A 9,067-nucleotide genomic window follows, 5' to 3' on the forward strand; every position below is an offset into this window, starting at 1 on the left:
TAATTAATGGAAATAAAATAAAATAAAAACAATTAATGGAAAAAAAATAAAAAAATGCACACATGTAAATAAATAAAATAAATAAATATTTTTATTTATTACATGATCTTGTCTAGATTAGGGTTTTGACTCATTTTTATAATTTTTGAGTTGTTTGGAGTTTGACCTTTTTTAGTTATATTTTTAGATTATTTCCCATTAATAGAATTTTTAAATAATATTTGATTTTAATAAATTAATATAAACATTATTTTTCAATTAATATAGCGTTACTTAATAATGTTTGTTTTTAATATATATATATATATATATATATATATATTTGATTTTAATAAATTAATTTAAATATTATTTTTCAAAAATTAGCATTATGGTCTCTACATTGCTCTCTATTTAAGCCATTGCCACGATCTGCCTCTTCATCTCATCCAGACTAGATGTTGACCAAAAAATTATGTTATATGATTTCTACCTAAAAAGTTTTCTTAATTTATTATGGATCACAAAATCTTGAATTCAAAAATTTTAAAAATATAATAAAAATAAATATTATATAATAAAATAAATGATAAAAATAAAACAAAATAAATATAATTAATATCAAGATTTCTAAAATATTTAAAATTTATTATTATATTATTTAAATAAAGAATATTAAAAAAATATTTATTAACGAGATGATCAAAATATTGGATCATAAAATTACCAAATAAACTCCATAATTTATTCATAAATATATTAAAAATTTAAATCAGCATTTGAAGTTAGAATCTTGCTTCCCCTTTTAAAAATAATTAAAAAATAAAAAAATAAATGAATATATTAGTGATGTACAGTCTCTTCAAAGTACAAGGTACACTAGTTTGTCCGTTGGCCAACGACTTATATCGGCAAATACGATCTACAACGAAATGTTTTATACTACAGAGTGTTAGAACTTAAAGCATAGAAATTTGTATGTAGTCCAAGGATTAATTATCCAATTAATGAAATTAATCGCACGTACAAAAGGAGTAATCCCAGGCTGGCAGATTTATTTTTGTTTGGTAAGGATCAAATCAATGGTTTTAATATGGTTTTAATGTGGGTTGGGGAGATGTTTTGTAGAGTAAATTTTTGGCCGATGTCTTTTAAACCATGGTTCATCATTAGGGTTTGATGATAAACTACACGTGTTGGTTTGAAAGGTATAGGCCAAAAATTTCTCTTATATGATTTCTACCTAAAGACTTTGTTCCCTGATGATGAATCACACTTGTTGGTTTGCATCGGCAAAAAATTTCTCTTATGTGATTTCTACCGAAATTTTTTTCTTAATTCATTATGGATCACATAAGCCTGTATACAGAAATATAATTACTCTTAAATTGTCGTCTGCTTATGCTTTTTCTTGTAATCACTGCCTAAATTTGTTTATGTAATCATCGTTTCAATTTTTTATGTCAAGTTGCAAACTGCAACAGAGGACCCATTGTAGCGTTTCTCCATCTGGGTTTACCCGAAAAGGTCCTATCTCGCCAGTGCTTCAACTGTGAATGACAAACATACGAGAACAATTTCCAAAGATTTTAAAATCAAATCAATCTTGTTAGGGGAGGCTGACTTGTTTCCCATGGAAGCTTTAGCAATCATTGGTTTGTAAATGTATATAAAAAATGGTGGATGACATGGATGAACATCGGTGGCCCAAGTTGATTGTGGCAGAAGAGTTAAAGCTTAGGAAGAAAACTTGGAGGAAGCAGAATGACAAGTGAATGAGAAATTTAAAGTGGAAATAAAAAATTGTGTACTTGAAAAATTCAAGACTGCCATATGGGAAAAACTGATTCGTTGTAAAAAAAAATGATATATGTCAATAATTTCAACCCAACATGGTGGCATAATTAAAAGACCTATTTGAGTGCCGCAATCAAGGGAAATGCTAAGATTTTAATGGCACAACTAAGGACCTGATCCCATCATTTAGATGTGAAACAGGTAGATAGGTAGTTCTCAAAGAAAAGTGGGAAGAAAGAACTACTGTCTTTTGTGAGGAGGGCGCAGTGAACATTGAATGACACTTCATCATGGAATATCCTACCTATAAAAAGATTCGTAATAAGTTTGAAAGCTACATGAAAATAGATAATGTATGTAAACTATTTATGGAAAGAAAACTTCACAAGACTATAAATTTTTTGATAAGCTTAAAAAACCATCCTGAAAAAAAACTTAATTGTATGATATTTTATTGATTAGATATCTGAATCCTCAAACTGTGGTCTTATGGACGTCATTAAAATTCTTCACTTCAATTCAATTTCATGCCGGACTAAACTTTGTCGAAGGAAAACCACGGTGAAGGTAAGTTCCGGGACTTATTTTCCGGGGATTCGCGTGACAAGCTACGTTTGGAATGGCGACTCCTATTTCTTATCCCATAAAAAAGTTAATGCACTCTGACATGCTAGGGAAATAGCAGTGTCCTTGCATTTATATTTCTTTCAAAGTTGACTTTGGCACGTTAGCAACAAGGAAACTGCTATTCCCCTTGCATGTCAGACTGCATTAACTTTTCTATGAGATAAGAAATAGGAATTGCCCGTTTGGAACAGATTATCAGCGGAGAAAGAATTAATGGACCTAACCCCATCTTCGGCATACCCTAATGAACGGATTGGATTGATTTTCATGATTAAATACGTGAGGGGTTTAGTCGCATCCTCTGTTGCCAATATATGGGATGGTTCAAATTTCTTTAAATCGATGGTTGTATTAGTTATCGGATTTGGAAGAAATAACTTTGATGCTAGCTACGATGTGATCTCCACCGAAGCGGCTCCGATTAACTCACATATCTTCCCTCCGGCGTCTGAAACTATTTACAAAGATCATGATTTCTTAGGAAAGCCACTGTGGCTTTGACTAAATTAACTCCTGACACCCATATACGAGATAATAAAACTATGGTTAAGCATTACATGAGATAGTCTTTAAAATGACTGTATAAAGTTGTTATGGACTTTAGGGTTTATACCTTGTAGAATAGGAGAAGGTATAATATGTGGATAAAACAATTTGGCATACGGTTAAGGCAGATTTTTCGATTTTGAAATGTTTATTATAATAATGATATATTAAGGTAAGGCTGGGTGGATGGTGGTGTATTTGAAAAAGGATATATAGAAATGGTTAATGTGAGTAATAATTGGTAAATGGGGTGGAATATAAAATTAAAAGTGATGAGGCTTATGAATAAAGATAAGTTTTAAGATATTTAAGAAAAAGTTATTGATCAATTAAGTTTTGTGGAAAGTGGAAAAAGAAATTAGGAGTCATTTTGAGCTACAACATGTTGAGGGTGGATGTTAGGATATAAGACATTGTGAGTCGATAGTGTTCTATCACTTCATTACTCATGATCTCTATTTAAAGATCATGGTGGATTTTCCAATGGCTCTGATGTGTTGCTACATAATTAAGAGTATTGTATTGGATGTAAGTCTTGTTGAGCAATAATATGTCTTTCCTGTTGCTCGATGGATGTTTCTGTCTTTGAGTGTTTACCATATAAACCTTGATGTCTTGGTCTTTTATATGTGTGGGTTGTTTCTCTCTGGCCAATAGTCAATTCAAAGTATCTTCAAGAAGTCTGCAATATTAGGTTGTAAGGTCCAAAGAGGCTTGTAGCCACAAATCAAGAAGAAGTAGGAATCCTTATTGCTGGTAGACAACTCTAGAGAGGCTGTACATTCAGACTATGTAGAGCAAAGGTTGCAAAAGTAGGGAATGTGGAAGATTACAATATAAGGTGAATAGTTGTGGAAGATAAACCTTCATACAAAAGGAGGTTGAACAATTACAATTAAACTACACAAAAGTAACTATCAGTGTGCAAATTACAAGTATAGAAGTAACTATAACAATTACTGTACATGCTTTAATACAACCTGATCTAAAATCTATAGAGATTGTAAGCTATGTGAAAACACTTTGGCTACTGCATCTCTCAATTTGCAAATTAATTCCACTGATCTATCATGATATGCCAAGTTACTTCTTAGTTAGTGATGTCAGTTGGGCTTGGTAGGGTTTTTCTGTGTAAAGGCAATTATGAGGCTCTAGGATTACTATGTTTATTCTACTTATCCAAGTTGGAAGGGCTTCCAACAGGGATTTCCTGGATCAATGAAAGCAGAGAACACCAACCAAGGCTCATGTCTTCCCTAAAACATGTTGTCACTTGTGTTCATGTTTGTGCTTGTATTTTTGGTTGGGGGCAAGTGCAAATCCCAGGAAACACAGGTGGAGTAGATAGCTTGCACTCATGGCTCCTAGCCAAAGGATTCCAAATTGAATGCATGAGAACATGGGTGGGAACACTTGCCATGGACAAGAAGAAGCTAATGAAAAAGGAAATGAAGTTAGAAAGGGTAGCAAAGGGGTAATATCATATTTTTCTATTGCTCCAATGTTACATAATTATCTTTGGTTAATAAAATGACAAACATGCATCAGAGATCAATCTTAAAACAAGATCAAATCAATGTGTTCTTCTCTAAGGTATATGAAATAAATGAACAATGAATTCAAGGAACAAATCAAAAGGTGAGAACTTATTTGAAGTTTCTTATTACGTGGGACTCGAGAGGGTATCTTGTATAAATTGGAAACTCCTTAAAGTGCCACTAATAATGAAATAAAAAATTATACAAAATGCAAACTAGTTCCCAAAACTAGTACAAAGATTTGTTCCCAACGCAATACAAAAATAATCTCACCAAAAGGAGAATCCTATAATATAATAGCTAAAAGATCAAAATTAAAAGATTGTTCGAATTTGGACAAATTACATTTTCTTAATTTGTTGCTAACTTGGTAGTATACGCCTCAATAAATAACCCAATTTATAAAGCTATATCAATGTTCAAATAAATATATACACCATTGGTAATGTAAACAAGCAGAGATCTCTAGACCTATCAAGGAAACAAAAGCAATAGATAAAGGCACTACGGGAATAGGTAGCCCATAACCAATCATGATAGGATCTAATGAAGGAATATCCCCATCTTTAGTTAACTCCAAAACTGCATCATTTATAAGCACTGTATGACTATAGAGGTAACCATATTTTGGTGTTAAGTGGTATTCCATTCTATAATCTTTCACCTTTGATGTTTTAATTTCAACTCATGCTAAAAATTTCTTAATCTTATGTATAAAAGACCCTTTTGCACTCAGTCTTCTCTTGTACATGGTAGAATTTGGATAAGAAGAAACAAGAATAACAATTTTTGTGTTGTTGTTGAGGTTGATCAAGAGTAAAGTTATTCCAGTCTGCAGAAAGAAATAAACAAAAGTGAGATACTAAACACACAAAAATCAATCTAAAGTTCACACATTATATTAGTTCTTAGAAATGCGATCAGGAATGCAAAAAATTGAGGGATGTGAAAAATGCAGACATAAATGTTTGCTATTGTTCTCAGTCTTGCATTTATTCCTTTCCAAGATAAAAGGGAATCGAACATATGTTTGATAATTATGCTAACATTACATTTTAATGACTACCCGTTGTTCTCGATACAATGTTATTCCCGCTTCATTAAAATTTCTTTCAAAAGTGCAAATATAAGCAACAAGAAAATGTTATCTGTCCGGGATAAAGAAAGAATGAAATATTAAGTGAGATAAAGAAATAATGGAATGGGTATTGTACGATACTTACATCATTCTTGATAGATATAGGTTTAAGATGGATCTATGCTTATTATGTCTACAACAAACATGTCCCAAATGCAAACTTGAAGATCCAATACTCTATAAATCTCTCCTTGATTATGTCACACATGACCAATGATACAGTCCAAGGCTGTTTACAAGTTAAATATCGTTAGGAAAAAGTATCATTGTAAAATCCCCAGACACAAAATTGTACAATGTTTCCAAAGTAGATATTTAACAAGGAACCAAGGAAACTTGTTCTTATATAACAACGGTAAAGGAAACAACTACACATATGTAAATTTAATATTATTTTGGGTTAACATGTCCATATGCTTTGCCTTTTACTTAAATGGTTGTCACATTTGTCGATGCCTTGGATGCCCAAACAACCAGTTTTTGAGCTTTATCAACTGCACGAAAAATGTAATTTCTTCACCGTCTTCCTTTTTTCCTTGAGACCCGGCAACGATGTAGCCCATTGAGCCTTCTCTAAATCGATGGCGTACATGTTTCAGATACTCAAACAACATATCCACCCAAACTCACTTCCATGTTTCCTTTTCCCCGTTTTAGGGATATGCCAATTCTAGCCCTATTTCCACCATATTTCTAGGATTTGCTAGTCTGCAAGAAGATAAAGCAATATAAAGTGTCATTAAAATATTTAAGAGACCCACGAGCCAAACCAGTTGGCCTCAACATAGACAAATCAACTAATTTGTTCCCTATATTCCTGCGACTGAAGAGAAAAATCCTAATAATGATGGTATTTAAAATGAAGATATTCTTCCTACATTTTACCTGGCGTTTTTCCTAGTAAATGAACATCATACAAAAGAAATTGGAGAGGTGTTATTGATAAAATAATAAAGAAATTAGAAGTCTGGGTAGACAAATCCCTCTCCCTCGTAGGTAATATTCTCCTCATTCAATATGTCATTTCAACCATGCCTATTTATCAAAGTTCCCAATGTTCTGGCACTAAAGGGTGTGATCAATCATAGAGATAATATTTAAACAAATCATGTGGTAAGGGACATCCATGGAGGAAAAATGGCACCTTTTAAATTAGAGGATCAATGTCTAGCTCCATGTGGGCCATGGACTACTCACCTATAGTAATCAAGATTCAGAGCAAAATTTGTTATGTTAAGAAGCCAATACTTACCACCAACCAAGCTTTCTCTACAATAAACTTTGGTATCACATGTAGATGACATTCCAAGCTGATCTAAATACCTACAAAAAGTAGAGAAAAAATTCATTAACTTTGTAGCAAGTTCCCATATGATATTTATCATTTTCCCAATGAAGAGAAAAGGAAACAGAAAGGTAAGCACATCAAGTAGAAAAATTGAATTTAAAAAAAATGCTCAAGGACGAGATGAGACTTGAGAGACATAACAACACACGATCGGGATTGAAGTTTTGAACATTATGTCTTTGTATAAAATTTAAATGTGCCATTGAGTAATTTCTTTCCTAAACAATTGGTTTGCTAAATGAAACATAGACTAAAATTCTTTGAAATATATAGATGTGAATATTCCCAAGGTAGAACAAGAAAAATGCAATAAGTCTCACTAGAAACTATCTACAAAAGCATCTAAAACATGATGCTTTCCATTGTTATAAGCTCCACTTGCTTCTCCAACCTAGGAGCTTGTACAAAGGATGCATTTCTATAAATTAACTTGCATTTGTCTGAACTTTGTATCTTCTCGACTCAAGTACCTTGGACTAAGTATCTTCCGTGTCAAATGCTTATCTACACCCAGGAAGCAAAGAAACATACTTACTTACTATCCAAACTTGTGAATGCAAACTAAAGTGCATATGATGGATTTTATCTCTATCTTATCTACCTGCTCCAATATTGTATATATGTCGTGTAACAACATCCAAAACATTTGGCCCTATCTGTTGAAGAATCTCTTGAAACCAGGTCAGATCAAAGAATCCATCTAGTGCTACTGTTAATGGTTTCTCACGAGAATGCTTGTATATGTCTTTCAAAATATTACTAAGCTCAATTACATCAGCAACATATTGTGTAGCACTAACTTTTGCACCAATACCACCTCGACTCAACTCATTTCTTGACCACAAAACAAAAGTGTTGGTTGTCACAATGATGTACAAATGAAAAAGATTGATAAACCCCACATGTTGAACTAATGAAATAAGGTCGAGTTAAATAAGATTACCAAACTCCCATGCATATATATTATAACCATGGTTGACTATGTATTGAATAAATTTGACATCTAATACCAACCATACAATGCATACACGACCATAGACTTGTATCACAATGATAGAAGGATTGATTATTTGATGATAGGGGAAACACTTTGGACTACCAATATAATTAGTGGTTTGTTTAATTTATATATTGTGGAAGTAATGCTCTCAATTACCCCGTTTTTGTGAAAAACTTGTTGAGTGTTTCCCATCTGTCCATCATAAGACAACCCTTTGAGAAATTAAACACCTTAGAAGCATGTCTAACAAGAGGATGGCAGGGTCATGACAAAGGCAAGATTCAACAATATAATTACTCTTAAATTATCGTCTGCTTATGCTTTTTCATGTAATCATTGTCTAAATTTGTTTATATAATCATTGTTTCAAATTTTTATGTCAAGTTGTAAACTGCAACAGAGGACCCATTGTAGCGTTTCTCCATCTGGGTTTATTCGAAAAGGTCCTATCTCGACAGTGATCCGACTCTGAATGACAAACATGCGAGAACAATTTGTTTCCAAATATCTTAAAATCAAATCAATCTTGTTAGCGAGGTTGGTTTGTTTCCTATGGAAGTTTTAGCAATCATTGGCTAATTAACCTATTTAAAAAAGGTGGATGGCATGGATGAACACCGGTGGCCCAAGTTGATTGTGACAAAGGAGTTAAAGCTTAGGAAGAAAACTTGGAGGAAGAATGACAAGTGGATGGGAAATCTAAAGTGGAAATAAAAAATTGTGTACTTGAAAAATTCAAGACTATCATATGGGAAAAACTGGTTCAGTGTAAAAAGAAGAAGATATATGTTAATAATTTCAACTCAACATGGTCGCATAATGAAAAGACCTATTTGAGTGCCGAAATCAAGGGAAATGCTAAGATTTTAATAGCACAACTATGGACCTGATCCCGTTATCTTAGATGTGAAATAGGTAGATGGGTAGTTCCCAAGGAAGAGTGGGAAGAAAGAACTTGTGTCTTTTGTGAGGAGGGAGCAATTGACACTGAATGACACTTCATCATGGAGTGTAATTCCTATAAGAACATTTATAGTTAGTTTGAAAGCTCCCTGAAAATGGACAATCTATGTGAACTATTTGTGGAAAGAAAA

The 9,067-nt window shown here is 32.7% G+C and overlaps 1 pseudogene; it reads right to left on the bottom strand.

The window, feature by feature from the left end:
* Positions 1 to 6,278: 6,278 nt before the first annotated feature.
* On the bottom strand, positions 6,279 to 8,239 carry LOC149234624 (heparanase-like protein 1; annotated as a pseudogene).
* Positions 8,240 to 9,067: the final 828 nt, after the last annotated feature.

The sequence above is a fragment of the Pinus tabuliformis genome, chromosome 8 (assembly GCF_031772625.1).
Source record: "Pinus tabuliformis cultivar Carrire ecotype Pingquan chromosome 8, CPIR1, whole genome shotgun sequence".
In the NCBI taxonomy this organism is placed as follows: domain Eukaryota; kingdom Viridiplantae; phylum Streptophyta; class Pinopsida; order Pinales; family Pinaceae; genus Pinus; species Pinus tabuliformis.